This window comes from Nicotiana tomentosiformis, chromosome 3 (genome assembly GCF_000390325.3).
Source record: "Nicotiana tomentosiformis chromosome 3, ASM39032v3, whole genome shotgun sequence".
Classification (NCBI taxonomy): Eukaryota; Viridiplantae; Streptophyta; class Magnoliopsida; order Solanales; family Solanaceae; genus Nicotiana; species Nicotiana tomentosiformis.
The window spans coordinates 84,974,500-84,991,135 of record NC_090814.1 but is presented as its reverse complement, the minus strand read 5'-3'; the positions used below and the strand labels follow the sequence as shown (position 1 = coordinate 84,991,135).

General features: G+C 38.8%; 1 non-coding gene across 1 annotated transcript; it reads left to right on the top strand.

Moving 5' to 3' along the window:
* The first annotated feature begins 736 nt into the window (after nucleotides 1-736).
* On the top strand, nucleotides 737-810 carry TRNAE-CUC (transfer RNA glutamic acid (anticodon CUC)). Its single transcript has one exon. It is a non-coding gene; the product is annotated as a tRNA-Glu (tRNA).
* The last annotated feature ends 15,826 nt before the right edge of the window (nucleotides 811-16,636 follow it).

The window sequence follows — 16,636 nt, the reverse complement described above, 5'->3', positions numbered from 1 at the left end:
CCCCTATAAAAGGTTTGCGGGATCATTGCTTCAGTCATATCGTTGTTGGGGCATTATTTGACCATTGTCCAGTACCGTTCCCAAATCTCATGTAGCGGTTCATTTGGCTCTTGTTTAAAAACAAGGATTTTATCTCTCAATGTTGCCATATGTCCCGGAGAAAAAAACTTTGCTATGAACTTCTCGGCCAACTCATCCCAAGTGGTGATGGAATGGTTGGGTAGCCTATCAAGCCAATCCAAAGCCTTCCCTCTAAGTGAGAAAGGGAAAAGCCTTAACCTCAAAGCGTCCTCAGATACATTCGTCTGCTTGCTCCCCCAGCATGTGTCTACAAAACCTGTGAGATACTTATATGTGTTCTGATGTGGAGCTCCGGTGAAGAAACACCTTTGTTCCAATATAGTAAGCATGACATTGGTTATTTGAAAATTGCCCGCCCGAATCTGGGGCGGGACAATTGCACTTGCGTAGCCTTCATTGGGCAACACCCGATGTGCTGCCCTTGGAGGAGGTGGGGGAGTGTTTGGAACGTTGTCATGAGGCGGGTGGCCTCTTCTTTGTACTTGAGGTTCAAGATGAACCTCATCCACTTCATTTTCATCTACCTCCTCCCCCTGAGGAATATGTCCGAGGACCTCGTTAAGAGCCATTTGGTACCTAAAAGCAATTGACACACAAAAATTAAAAAAATGGAAGGAAAGAAAAACAAAACACACAAATAATTAGATATATAGCGGTCCGTTGTAGTCTAGTTGGTCAGGATACTCGACTCTCACCCGAGAGACCCGGGTTCAAGCCCCGACAACGACGCCAAAAATTGATCGGGTCCAATCCTGCATTACTATTGAGTAACGAGAATGGTCGATGCAGTTTTACCCAACAAGGTCGGGATCGAATCCACAGGGAGTTAATTGATTTGGAATTAGGTTTATATCTAAGTTTAGATGCGTGTTTTGTTCCTAATTACACTTCCACACATTTTGGTTTTGATTCTACTTCTAATTTTATTCTATTGCATGCAATGATTAAAGCTAAGTACAATATTTTTTATGTTGGTTTTCAAGTGTTTAAAAGGACTAGGGTAGTGACTTCCGCCTAGGTGGACATCTCACGGGTAGCAAGAATCTAGGGCAAGCTTGATTAATTTGGGGTCGTAATATAGATATCACACCCAAGTACTCACTCTATACCTCTCGATAGTTTGAGTGATTTTACCCAATTTGGCTTTCTCAAGTCCAAATGGGTATTCATGTAAGTCACGTGATATTAGCTTAAGTCAGGTATTACTATCTCTAGGTTTAACCCTTTAATTGGGGCTATCAATTTCTTGAGTTCACCCCAATTCTTTGTTAGCCTAGTTTTCCTAGACTTAGTCCCTCTTTCTCAAGAAGAGACTAAGTCATAAAGGCATGAATCAATATTTGCAACCACTAATTCTATAATTCTAGCAAGAACTAGGCTAAATATCACTAACCCATAAATATTCAAGCCCTAAAATTCAGTACCCATTAAATACCCACACTAGGGTTGGGATACAACTCTAGCTATGGGTCTAGCTACTCATAGAAATAACAGAAATCAAAGATGAAAAGAAGATAAAATTCATAATACTAGATTAAAAGATGAAAATCTAATGGTATAAGGTGAATCTAATACAAAATTTCCCAAAAGGGAAGTCCCGACCGTCTCACGTGCTCAGCAAATACACAACATAACCTAAAAATAACAAAAAGTTCTATTTATACTAAACTAAAATTTTTGGACAAAAATACCCCTGCGAAGATTACGCGGCCGCGTAATTCTGACCGCGGCTGCACTCTTGCTTTAGCGGCCGCGTAATTCTAATCGCGGTCCGCATTCTTCACTTCTGGATCTGGATTGAGCTTGGTTTCGCGGACCGCATAATTTCCATCACGGTCGCGTAGGAGACTTCTGCGGCTGCATAATCTTGACACAGACCGCATTTCTTATTTTTGCTTAAAATGTAAGATCTCTGAACCTCAGCAACCGTGGTCCGCGTAATTCCAATCGCGGCCGTGCAGGTACTTTAGTGGCCGCACCTTTCTGATGCGGCCCGCGTTCATGTTTTAGCCCAAAAATCCATCTCTGAATCTTCCTTTCGCGGACCTCGAAATAGTGCTCGCGACCGCACAATATTTGTGCGGTCCGCATTTCACATCTTTTGGCTCAGTCTTAGTTTTTGTTCAAGTTTTGACTCCTTTATGAGTTGATTATGACTCCTTTGTCTTATTTTGAACAATCCCTGCAAGCAAACATATTACGTTAGTTTTCGGGAATACCTTCACGCATTTTTGGCCCTAAACTCAAGTAAAAGAGAGAAAATAATAGGTTAAAATCCCTACTTATCAGCTGGGTACTTGGAGCCAAATCAATACAAAAATCGATATCACGATCTGGTGGCATGCTTGGAAGATCAAAAGGAAACACATCGGAGAACTACCGAACCACGGGCACTGAATCAATCGCCGGAGCCTCTGCAGTAGTATCCCGAACATAAGCTAGATAAGCTAAACAACCCTTCTCGACCATGTGTCGAGCCTTCAAAAAAGAGATAACCCAACTAGATGCACTGACAGACGAACCTTTCCACTCCAATCTAGGAAGCTCTGACATTGCCAAGGTAATAGTCTTGGCATGGCAATCAAGGATGGCGTGATATGGGGGACAACCAATCCATGCGCACGATGACCTCAAAGTCGGTCATATCAAGCAACAGAAGATCTGCTCTAGTCTCATAACCATAGAAAGTCACGATACAGGATCGATAAGCCCGATCCACAACAACTGAATCGCCCACTAGAGTGGACACATAAACAAGAGTACCCAAGGACTCACAAGGAACACCAGGAAATGAGAAAACAGAGATGAAACATATAAATATGTGGACCCTGGATCAAATAGTACTGAAGCATCCATACCGCAGACATAAATAATACTTGTGATCCTGGCATTTGAGGCAACTGCATCTGGTCTGGCCGAGAAAGCATAGAACCTGGATGGAGCGCCACCTGGCTGGCCTCCACCTCTAGGACGGTCCCTACCCACCTGCCCTTCGCCTCTGGGCGGCTGGACTGTTGGTATGGCAGCTGGTGCTGTAATCATATGTTGCTGACCCTGCTGCACTACCTTGCCCTGAATCCTGGGGCAGAACCTACTCATATGACCAAGATCCTCGCACTCGAAACAACCTCTTGGTACGGGCGACTGCTGACCTGAAGTCTGACCCTGATGGCCTGAATACCCATTGGAGGGACCTGAATAGCTGGTGGGCGGTATGAACACTTTGGCATGGCACTGAAATAAGGCCGCACTAGAGCACCCCGAGGAGGAGGCGGTGCTGGATATGTGGGGATTGCTAGACTGACCCCTCACAAACTGACCCTTGCCCCCAACCGGGGTACTACTGAACTCTCCGGAATATCGAAACCGCTTATCCCTTGTCGCCTGCTCTCGGCTCTGCTGACGGACACCCTCGATCCTCCGAGCTATCTCCACAACTAGCCCGTAAGAAATCCCCATCTCAACCTCTCGAGCCATGGTGGCCTAGATACCAGAGTGCAAACTGACAACAAACCTCTGTACTCTCTCTGCATCGGTAGGAAGTATCATAAGTTCAAGGGGAGACAACTTAGAGAACCTCGCCTCATAGTTGGTCATCGACATCTAACTTTGCTGGAGCTACTCGAACTGAAATCGCAACTCTTCCCTCTGAGAGGGTGGAATGTATCTATCCAAGAAGTGGCATGTTAACTAATCCCAAGTCATGGGAGGAGAACCTGCTGGTCTGCCGAGAAGATAAGACTGCCACCATCTACGGGCTCTGCCCTCCTGCTGAAAGCTGGTAAAGTCCACCCCATGGGACTCCAATATCCTCATGTTGTGCAGTCTATCCTTGCACCGATCAATAAAGTCCTGGGGGTCCTCATGCCACTCACCCCCAAAGACAGGAGGATGAAGCATGGTCCATCTGTCCAATAGCTTCTGCGGATCGCCGGCCGTAGCTGGTTTGGGCTCAAGTATGGCTGCTGCAACTGGCTGAACTCCGTCGACGGGTAGTGCGCTCGGGGTCTGATATACGATAGTTGCATGTCCTGGAGCCTGAGCGGTAGGGCTTTGTGCTCCCCCTCCCACCTGAGATATGGCTGGGTCCGCTGGAAATAAACCAGCATGAGTCATAGAATCCATGAACCGCAACATACGACCCATGACCTCCTGGAATCCCAATGCGAATATGAAATCCACATGGGTTGGCTCTGCTGCAGGCACCTCGCCTTTCTTCTCAATAATAGGATCCTCCGTTGGATCCACTAGGGCTACAACTGGGGCAACTCTGGGATGTCCTTGTCCTCTACTACGAGCTGGGGCCCTCCATCGGCATTTGCCTCGGCCTCTAGCAACAGGGGGAGCAACTCCTCCATGATCGGGTATATCTGTCATGCGCGTTCTAACCATCTGTGAGAGAATAAGAGAAGGATACTTAGCACAACATCAACTGCACGATATGAGATGAAGAAATAGTAGTTTCCTAACACCTTATAGCCTATCGAAGATAAGTACAGACGTCTTCGCACCGATCCGCAAGACTCTATTAGGCCTGCTGATAACTTATGAGACCTACGTGAACCTGACTCTAATACCATGTTGTCACGATCCAATTTCTCCTATAGGCCGTGATGGCGCCCAACGTCATCGCTAGACAAGCCAACGGTGAACTGACCATGTGATTACTCTTTTAATAAGTTTCCAAGTAATTAATTTTCATTTATTAAGAGATTAAGGAGTAGAAATTTAACAAAATAAAATAAAGGCAACTGAGTGGGCAAATATAGTGACATAAATACTCCAAAACCATAAAGTCTACTAGTATGTGTGCCAATACCCGGTGTCATAAGTGTATGAGCAAGAGCAACTAGTCAAATATACAAAAATCTAACTACTGTCTGAAATAAAAGTAGATAGAAAATAAGTGCAAAATAGAGACTCTTGGTGCTGCAGGACGGCTCAGAAAGCAGCTCACCACTAGGCCTCAGGGTAACGGGGGTGCGTGCCGGTATGATTGCCAAATGCACCTGCCTCAGATCCTGCATGATTAGTGCAAAAGTGTAGCGTGAGTACATAAATAACATGTACCCAGTAAGTATCTAGTCTAACCTCGAAGAAGTAGTGACGAGGGATCGACTTCGACACTTATTACAGGCTAACAACAAAATAAAGAAATTCTAAATAAGCATGGATTATGTAAATAATAATAATAACTCAATAACAAGTAGTGAATAAATAATTCTTTCACGAATAGTAAATCCCAAGCCAACTTCTATCATTAAACAATTATAACCTCTTAAGCCATAAAATAATATCAAATATAATTAAGCTCCGAGTATTATCACGCACGATTATGCCGAGGTCGTACGGCCATCATCACCTCGTGCGTACGTAGCCCCCACAATTAGGAGCAAATAGTAATTGAAATCAGTTATGGGGGTAAATTCCCTCTTACAAGGTTAAGCAAGAGACTTACCTTGTCTCAAAGCTCGCTTTTCAGTATCAAATTCACTCTAAAGACTCAACTCAGTGCCGAACAATCCGAAACTAGTCAAATGTTGTGTAAATTAATCAATACATGTTCAAAAGTTCATAATATAACTATTAGAGTGATTATCCAACCCCAATTGGAAGATTCCTAAAATTCATCCTCGGGCCCACGTGCCCGGATTCGGGAAATATTCGAAAATAATTGTTACTCATAACCTCACGAACTCAAATATATATTTTTCACTCAATTCCATAACCATTTTCGTGGTTAAATCCCATTTTTATCAAAACCTAGGTTTTTCATCTAAACCCAAAATTCTCACAATTTTACATGTTAAAATCTACCCATAATCTATGTATTTAACTTACATTGGGTAAGAATTACTTACCTTTAATAGCTAGGTGGAAATCCCCCTCTAAGAAGTTCCAAAATCGCCCAAGAAGTGAAATAAATGAACCAAAAATGGCCTAAGTCCTGTAATAAATGGACCTCACTGCCCAGCGACTTCCGCTTCTGCGGAGCACTGGCCGCATCTACGGCTCTCCGCTTCTACGAACATAGCCTCACATATGCAAACCATGCCCAGGTCTTCCCTTCCCGCTTCTGCTGGAAAAGTCTCGCTTCTTAGAGCCCGCTTCTATGGCACGAGCACCGCACCTACACACCAGTCCGCTTCTGCGATCTCTTCCTCACATCTGCGCCTTTGCATATGCGACTCATTTCTCGCTTCTGCGATCACTAGGCAACCCACACTAGGCCTCTTCTGTGGGCTCGTACCTGTGGCTGGTCCTCCGCAGGTGTGGTTGCACTAGAACTCTGATGCTTCAGCTATTCTTTCCAAGTCCAAATGAGTTTCGTGCCTCGTCCGAATGGCATCTGGGGTCCCCGTGCCCCTCCAAACATACCAATAAGTTCGAAATCATAAAACGGACCTACTCGACCTCACAAAACACGAAAAACAATACCAAAACTAAGAATCACACTCCAAACCAAATTGAATAAACTTATGAACTTCAAGTTCTTCCAATTTGCTCCGAACACGCCGAATCATACTTAAACTACTAGGAATTACACCAAATTTTGCGTGCAAGTCTTAAATTACCATACAGAGCTATTCCTAGGCTTGAAATCTAAAACGGACCTCGATAACACCAAAACCTACTCCAAACCAAATTTAAAGAACTTTTAAACTTTCAATAAGCCAACTTTCAACTTTAGGCACCAAAACGCTCCCGGGTCATCCAAAATCCAATCCGGACACACGCCTAAGTCCAAAATCATCATACGAACCTATTGGGATCGTCAAATCCTGGTTCCAAGGTATTTTACTAGAATTGTTGACCCAAGTCAAACTTAACCCTTTAAAGCCAATATATTAAGGAACTAAGTGTTCCGATTTCAACCCGAACTCTTCCAAACCTGAACTAACCATCCCCCAAGTCATAAAACAGTAAAAGCATATACGGGGAGTCTTATTTAGGAAAACAGAGATCTAGAAAGCAAAATAATCAGTCGGGTTGTTACAATAATAAATATTACAGTGGTGATTCCAAGCCCTTTTATGTTAGATCCTGCTAGATTTAGATTCACCTTCGACTTTGCTTTAAATTGCTTGGAGATTCTAAAGGGGTGCTAAGAGCATTTTGGGGGAGCTAAGATTGGTGATAACTTTTAGAATGAAAGAGAAAGAGTCTCACTGCCCTTTTTATAATATACCAAGCATAGAAAATTTCGTCATTCCACATGTAAAATGGGTCGCCTGCCCCGGTCACTGCACCCGGTGAGACACATGGCGCAAGTCTGCTGAAACGTGTAGCCACCCCTTGCCCTCATCCGCGTCGGCGGCAGATTGGCTGTACTATATCCAAACTTACCAGTCGTTATTTAGGGGTCGGGTGTAACAGCTTTAATGAAATAACATATATGCCCTTGGTCGACCATCTTCCTTTTTCTATATAATAGAAATAGAAATACATTAATCGATTTTGCTCTATCTTCTCATTTCTTTGATCGCCAATAGTCTAATAAATTTATGTACTCTAATCTAAGATTTGTGTCAACTTAAAAAATAATTTTACTTATACGATGAATTAGGAAGAGCATAAAATTGGATACTTGTACTAATTCGTTAATTCAAATACTTAATTATTTATGTTCAATATCAAAGAAAATATTTATTTATTTTTGATTAATTTTCTTAATATAAGCTTATGCAAATTTTAAAGAATTCTAGTTTCAAATGGTGAAGATCAAAGAGAAAGGAAGAAGAAGAGGAGGAGGAGGAGGGAAATAAGGGAAGAAGAATAAGAAGAACAAGAATATTTTTTTTCTTCTTTTATACTACTTTAACAGCTTGTTTGGATGGTTGCTACATATTATTTCATAATGTATCATATTATATTGTATTATACTGTACTGTATCGTTTGATGAATATAATGTTTGGATAGATTGTATCGTTTGGTGTTGTTTCATGATATTACGCACCAACAATATGAAAAATAAACTTGCAATATTATAAAGAAAAATTATGATACGGGATAAAATTTATATAAAGAGGTAGGGTAAATAATAAAATAAAATAATTTAATAATAATAAAGGGTGAGGTGAGAGAAAAAGACAAGATAGACGCGACCACTGTACCAAATCGGTCGTTACATAAAATGTAACGACTCGATCGGTCGTTTTGGGAATTAGCGCCCCGTTCGGCGGCTTAAGGTCTCAAGAAGCTTCATAATGTGTATTATGACTTGCGTGCGTGGTCGAGATTGGTTTTTAGATGATTCATGATTTAATTGAAAAAACAATTCTTATATTTTGAAACTTAAATGAAAAGAGTTGACCGGAATTTGACTTTTGTGTAGACGACTCCGAAATAGTATTTTGATGATTGAAATAGCTTTGTATGGTGATTTTGGACTTAGACGTCCGTCCGGATTTTGATTTGGAGGTCCGTGGGGTAATTTGATGCATTTTGGCGAACATTGAAAAAATTAAAATTTTGGAAGGTTAAGAGGTTTGATCGAGAGTGGACTTTGGTGATATTGGGTCAGATTTCGATTTCGAGAGTTGGATTAGATCCTTTATGTTATTTATGACTTGTATGTAAAATTTGAGGTCAATCAGACTTAAGTTGATAGGGTTCGGCATCGAATGTAGAAGTTAAAAGTTATTAAGTTCTTTAATCGATGCACGATTCATGATTTTAGTGTTGTTTGATGTGATTTGAAGGCTCGACTAAGTTTGTATCGTGTTTTAGGACTTGTTGGTATACTTGATTGAGGTCCCGGGGGGCCTTGGGTGATTTTCAGATGGTTAACAGATCGATTTTTGGACTTGGGGATGTGCAGAAGTTTTTTTGGTGCCCGTATCTTATTTCCTTGTCCGCGATCACGAGGGAAGGTCCGCGATCGTGTAGGCTATTTGGGGCAGTTGGGAAGCTTTTTCTATGCGATCGCCAGTTAGGGCATGCAACGCATAAGCTAGAGGAGTCTGAGCATCGCGAACGCGTGGGAAAGGTCGCTTGCGTAGAAGAAGTGAAGCAGCAGTTGAGTTCACCCGTTGTTCTTCGCGACCGCGTGAAGAGGGACGTGATCGCATAGGTCTGAGGAGGCAATGGTCCGCGTTCGCATGTGTATTTACACGTTCGTGTAGGCTTAAATTTCTGGGCAACTGAGCTGTGCTTCGCGATCGCGAGGCAATTTTCGCGATCGCGATGAAGGGTCGTCTGGACAGAACTTAAATATTTCAAGACGGGGGTTTGAGTTTATTTCACAAATCTGATTTTGGGAGCTCGGCTGGAGGCGATTCTTGGAGAGATTTTCAAAGAAATAATTAGGGTAAGTGATTCTTACTTAGTTTTGGTTAAATTCCATGTTTATGTCTTTGATTTCATCATTTAATTAGTGATTTGGGTTGAAAAATTGGGGAAAATGGAGAAAAGTTCTTAGGCCGAATTTTGGGGATTTGAGCGAGATTTTGGTATCGGATTTGTGTAATTCTTGTATGGTTGGAATCGATATCAAATGGGTGTTCGATTTTTGTAATTTTTGGTCGGGTTCCGAGACGCTGGACCAGGTCGACTTTTTAGAGCATTTTTTTAATTCTTAGCTAAGATCACTATTTCATTATTTAAATTAGTTTCCTATAGTTATATTTAAAGTATGAAATTATTTTGGCTAGATTCGAGCCGTTTAGAGTTGGATAATCGAGGGAAAGTCCTTCTAATTGATTGATTGAGCGTGGGTTGAGGCAAGTATCTTGCCTAACTTTGTGTGGGGGAACTACCCTTTATGATTCAAGTCTTTTGTGCTAATTGTGTCATGTGATGGCCGAGTACGCGAGGTGACGAATACGTGCCCAGACTTATTTATTGAAATTTGACCGTCTAGTGCTCTTAGGTTCTTATGTCCATTAAATATGATGTTATTTTGTCATGTTAAATTCCTCATTCACTAAATTCACCCTTACATGTCTTAATTGGAATTAATTGCTTCATGTTCTACCCTTATTGTCGATTAAACTCTTATGTGCCTTAACTGAAGTTTTTACCTCTTTTATCGTCATGCTATCTTTTCGTAATTACTTAACCTTAATTTAAATCATTGTTATCTTTCCGTAATTGCTTAAACCTTAATTGAAATCATTATTATCTCTTACGTAATTGCTTAGCCTTAATGGAAGTTTGTTACCCTTTTCATTGTTGACATATTCTTATTTGGGGTCATTGATTCATGCTATCTCTCTTGTTGTCGAATTGTACTTTCGTGGAATCATTATTACACATTACTTCTCCCTTGTTGAATTATTCTTGTTGAGACTATTATTTCCCTGTTGTGTCTTTCTCTGTGAATTTGTTCTTCCGTTTCTTTGTGTTCTGAAGTTCTTGTGTTGATTTACTTGCCGTATTCTTGTGTTATTGTTGTTGTTGTTGTTGTTGTTGTTGTTGTTGTATTCAGTATTGTTGAGCCGAGGGCTATACGTGGTTGTGATATTGAAACTGTTTTGAGGAAATGTTGTGGCATGTGGGCACATATGGTGAAAGTCATTTATTTGAGTTATTATGTTTTTGGCCTACGTGTTTTGTTGAGAGAATTGTTATTGTGTTGGATGAGGTTTCTGCCGTGCGATTGTTATTGTGTTGCACGAGGTTTCTGCCGTGCTGTTGTTATTGATACGCATGCGGTGGTATAAGGTCTGGGTGTTGAAACGCATGCAGTGAGATAAGGTGGGCTTGAAACGTGTGGCTAGTAGGGGAACTACCAGAAGCCATGCCGTGTGATAAGGTGGGCTAAAATGCGGGATACTATTTCGGAAAAATAATTTTTAAAAACTATATATAAAGGCTCCCGCAGTGATATAAGGAAAGTTGTGATTATTTTACGATTTGAGACTACGAGGTGGTACCTCCGGAGTGCTATTATTGTCATTTCTCCTTTTCTGTGTGCTTATCTTTGATTATTATTTTTCTTAGCATACTATTAATTATTTTCCTCCGTGTTGCACTATTTGTTCAACTCTGTGTAGTTAATCTTGTTGTGCTGGTTGCTGCTTCAAACTTCATTGGTACTTCTGTTACACCGTATATTTTGTGGTGATCGTTAGTTATGTGCCATTCATTGACTTCACTCATATTTGTTGACTAGAATTATGGTAGAACACTTGCACAAGCATACATGTAGTTAAATCACCCATATCGATTTTAAAAGATGAATCCTGACGACATTAACCATTATACGTACTCTCGTCTTCTTGCCTTCTGTGTGAGAATTGTTCTATTGACACGTGAGTCATCCGTGTGGTTATGAGTTGAAATGTGGGCACAAGATGCCAAGTGATTAGGGTTCATGAATTGGGACCCGTGAGCTGTGATTATGAGGTTCGGTACTTCGTGGAAATCCTTGGACAAATCTATTATGAAAGTGGTTGTCCTTATTGAGTTGTTGTTGGTTTTCCCTTTATTTGGTTTCCCCGGACTTAGACTGTGATTAGTTACTCTACAACATTATTACCTGACTGCTTCCTGTTGAATATTGTTGTTACTAGTGTATCATTGCAAGTATTGTCTTGTATTCCTTATCCTGCTTAGCTTTATATCAATATTGTTTCTCTGTTAGTTCATCTATATACTTGTTTAGGTTGTTTATTCCGATAGGTGTCTTGACTGTCCCTCGTCACTACTCTACCGAGGTTAGTCTTGATACTTATTGGGTACCGCTGTGGTGTACTCATACTATACTTCTGCACATTTTTGTGCAGATCCAGGTGCCTCGGTTGTTGTTGATTATTAGCTGGCTGGTCGAGCTGTGGAGACTCAAGGTAAACCTGTCGTCGCGTTCGCAGGCCTCAGAGTCACCTTCTGATAGTTTTATTATACTGTTTAATTCCATCTGAACAGTTGTATTTAGGGATTTTCTAGCAAACTCAGTAGAGCTTATGACTTGTACCACCGGTTTTGGGATTTGTAATTTGTATAAGATTTTTATCTTGTATTTTTCATTTGATGGTTGAATTATTCAAATTATTTAGTAAGTGTTAGGCTTACCTAGTCTTAGAGACTGGGTGCCGTCACGACATCCTACGGAGGGAAATTGGGGTCGTGACATATAGTGACACATTTCGTCGTTACGTAACGACGAATTTAACGATACGATACAATAAAATTTAAGTAACAATCAAAACAAATATTGTATTTAAAGTAATAATACGATACAATATAATAGTTAACAACCGTCCAAACAAGTTGTAAGTAAATATTTTCGTAGTTGTTTGTTCTAATTGTTGAATGATTTTTTTTAAATATATATTTATACCTATATTTATTTATATTAGTTTTTAACAGTTTGGATCATTTCGGATTAGGCGAGAAAATTTGAGAATTTACTAATTTAGTTGGGAGATAAAACATTCTAACTATTCATTTGGTCATACCTAGGATGCTAAACCCCTTGTTGGGGAACCGATTTTAGTATGAAAATTTCGTACCTTGGATGCAAAACCCTTGTTGGAGGACACAAGATCTATTTAAGTTAAATTTTTATAAGTTTTAAATTCTAAATATTAGGATTTTTTACATAATTTAAATAAGAAAAAATTTAATAATCAAAATTTTAGTTGATTTCAAACCCCTAAATATTAGAAAAGTAACATAAATTATAATTTTATCCAATATAAAATACATTTGTAAGGAATAAAAAAGGTGAACAATATTTTTTCTAAAAGTTTTCGTGCTTTTAATATAACTAGAGTATGATAAATAAAATGCTCTTACATAGTATTCTACCTATCTTTCATGAAGATTGAGAACGATGTGAGATGACAGAAAATTTAAATGAAAAGAAATTTGGAATTGGTTGAATACATCGCAATGGAAAAAATCGTTATTTTCCGCGAATTATACTCTTAACAAGACGTTCCCTAATTAGATCTATAGATTGCAAACTTCACATTTACAAAGCATTAAACATAGAAAATATTATTAATAGTACCAAGTAGCGACTCATTGCCATGTTTTAATAGTACCCAACTCGACCTGGCCCACCCGATCCAATACTCATATATAAAAATTAAAATAATACTAAAAGTGAATAGTAAATTCTTCAAAACATGATACTTCTATCTTCTTCTTTTTTCAAAATTTTTATTCAAATTGATAGCATTTTTATTTCAAGTGCTCTGTAATTATACGTTTTATTTCTTTATGTTTGTATTAGAATCTCATGCATTTCGAACTAAGTTTTTTATGGGGGAAGAATTAACTTTTCGTATTATTTTAACTTGCGTATATGGTTATTGGGTCAGGCTAGGTTAAGTCATTCCTATTTTAAGGAAAAAATATAAAATTAACTGACCGGTCGAAACTAATTGCATTTGCTAGACAAAATATATATAGAATGTGTATGTTATATGTACATAATACACACATATATATAAAATATTTTATCGGCTATTATTTTTGGGAGGGCTAAAAATATACTCATATTTTTTATATTTTAATTGGGTAATTATTAATTAGACTGAAAATAAAAAATAAAAAAACGTAAAGTAAGAAAATAGTGCCGGAAAATTTTGTTTTCCGACCTCTATGATTTTTATGTGAGTTAGTGAAAGTTTTATAATTTTTGTGTGAGAAAACAAAGTTATATGACTTTTGTGGAAAAAATATGATTTTTTGTGTGAAAAAATAAAGTTATATGACTTTGGTGAAAAAAAGTAAGTATGATTATTAGTGAAATTTATCCTCCCCATACTAGGAAATAAAAGGAGTTTCTTTTCATTTTTCTGACCCCTTACATACAAACTTGTCTACTACAACTTTAATTAAAAAAAGAAAAACAGAGATGACATAAAGGAAGGGAAAAAAGCAGTTAATTTCAAAGGCTAATGAGGCTAGTGATAGTAATAGCAGCAGCGGAACTGAGGACTTACGTATCTCTGATCCAATCTAAATTCCTAGTTGTCTATCTAGTTTGATTACTTGTTGATTCCGTAATTTGAGATCCCTTCCTACAATCTGTTTATGTAGAAGAACAAGGCAAACATAAATTCCAACCGACCTCTAGGACACATTCATGCCTATCCCATTTTCACATTTTCACCTCAATACTGACCAAAGTATAACTCAAGCTACTAAAAACTTTATGTATATCTTTTCTCAACCCAACACGAGCGGGCGCGGATGCCATCGAATGGGCTCTTTGCCACAAAATGTGATGTCTTATAATCTCCTTTCTTGAAAGTTTCAGTTTTTCAATTCAGAATTCCATGTGAGGGAAAGAATCCTAGGTCAAAGCAGTAGCACAGTACTGGATCAGTCCCTTGTTCTCAATGCAACTTGCAACGTGTGAAATTCCATGCTCTTTTTCTTGGAAAGCTCGGGGTAATTAGAAAAAACTGATTCATTGCTTTAAGCAATGAAATCCAAACTCCTTCCAACTTTGAAGAGTAAACATAATAACAACATTATCATATATTACATGTTTAAAACTAGCTACTCTAACTACCATTTAATTATTATGGTACATGTTTTTTGCATTTTCTAATTTGGTGCAATTGTAGGCTTCACTTCGAGAAAATGTTCATTTCACTTCTCGCTTCATGCCGCCAGGACCCTAGTGCTTCTTTGTGCTTTTAGAAATCATCTAAAGTTCAAACTTTCTTTTGATAGGTTCAACTTAAAGTTTAAACTTAAAAAGGGACAACAAGAAGTAGATCTCTATCGATGAACCAAGTAGGGTATATTATAAGTTTAAATTACAGCAAGTATCTCAGTGATGAGTGATGACCATAACCAAGTAGGCATAAATACAAGAAAATATTTTCGTACGAGACAAGCCTACATCCCAAAGTACTGAACCAATCATTTGCAAGTCTGCTTCATCTCCTCTTCAATCTCCATGGACTTTAAGGAGGCTCAATATAAGAGCTAGAGAAAAAGATCAAAGTGAATTAAAGAGTCAATACGGGTAGGATAAATACTAAGTTCATATTAAAACAAGACCTACTCAGCAGACATTGAAAAGCAGGCAAAACTACTAGTTTCCCAGCATAAAACTATCAGATTAGGGAGCACTAGAACCAAGATAAATACTAAGTTCTCTAGGATTTTCCATTCAACCATTTCTTTAAGTAATTGATGAAAACATGCATAGATATATTTTCTTCATTGTTGGTAACAAAACTTATAACACTAGTGACCTTTTTTAAGATTTAGAAGAACATTATGAATGGTTGGAGGGACAAAAACATTTCATCAAGAAGGTACTCCTTTGGTTCTCGGCAACCTCTAGCAGTGACAAAGATGGAAGGTTATATCTTCAGGAAGTGGATATTCAGTGCCTACGCGTTTGAATATTATTGCTCCTGAAAAAACTTCGGGAGATACATCAGACATGGTGGCAGTTCAATTTCCGGGTACACTCAGACATCAAATTTTGGAATTGAAAAAAAGGTTTTAGTTTGGAATGAAAGTTTGAACGGACATAGTACTTAAAAGATCAATTTCCAAATCTTATTGCTTGGATTGCAGTCAAGAATGCATGTTTGATCCAGAATTTGTGGAAATCACTCAGGATTTCTCCTAGAGTTTGCACTTCACAGCTCAACTGTGGAAGCTTTTCATGAATTTTGTGAACATTAGGGGCAACACGATCTTTTGAGAAGTTGGTATAGATCTGGACTGGACAAAAGCGGCAGAACACTATTTCATATCTCATAGAGTTACTTCAAGTTATACAATTCTGTTCTTTTTTTGCTTTCACATACAGCAACCTCAGCTCCTCTTACTGCTGTTTTGTGATTAATAAGTACGTACTTATTACATTTAAAAAAAAACAAACTGAGAAGGTATAACTTACTCATTGATATTCATCATCTCCCATTGTGCCCTGCAAAAAAAGTAAGAATAAGTGTTTCAGAAGAGAAAAGACTCCTTGTAGGAAAGACAGTCAGTGAAAAAATCTTCCAAGTTTGATAACCACTTACTATAACAAGAGAATCAAGGTAAACAAAAAATCGCATATATTTTGATTTTCACGTTTTTTTAAAATCTTTTTTGACAAAATCCATGCAAGGTTGAGATACGCACCAGTACATGTAGGTAGGGGTGTCAATGAATATTTAAAAACGACTAAACCGACCGAATAGTATCAAACCAAGTTTTAGGTTTTTTTTTGGTAAAACCGTAGTGTAACGACCCGACCGGTCGTTTTGAGAGTTGTAGCCCCATTTCCCCATTTATCGCTCAATTTATGCTTTACATTTGTTATGTGACTTGCCGGGGTGATTAGTTTGGGTCCGGTGAGGTTTTAGGAATGAATTGGAACACTTAGTTCCAAGGTTTAAAGTTTAAGTTGAAATAGTGACCGAATATCAACTTATGTGTAAACGACCCCGTAATAGAGTTTTGATGATTCCAATAGCTCCGTATGGTGATTTTGGACTTAGGAACGTGTTCGAATTTTTTTTTAAGTCCGTAGTGGAATTTGGCTTGAAATGACGAAAGTTGAATTTTTGGGAAGTTTGACCGAGGAGTTGACTTTTGGATATCGGGGTCGAAGTCCAGTTCTGAAAATTTTTATAGCTC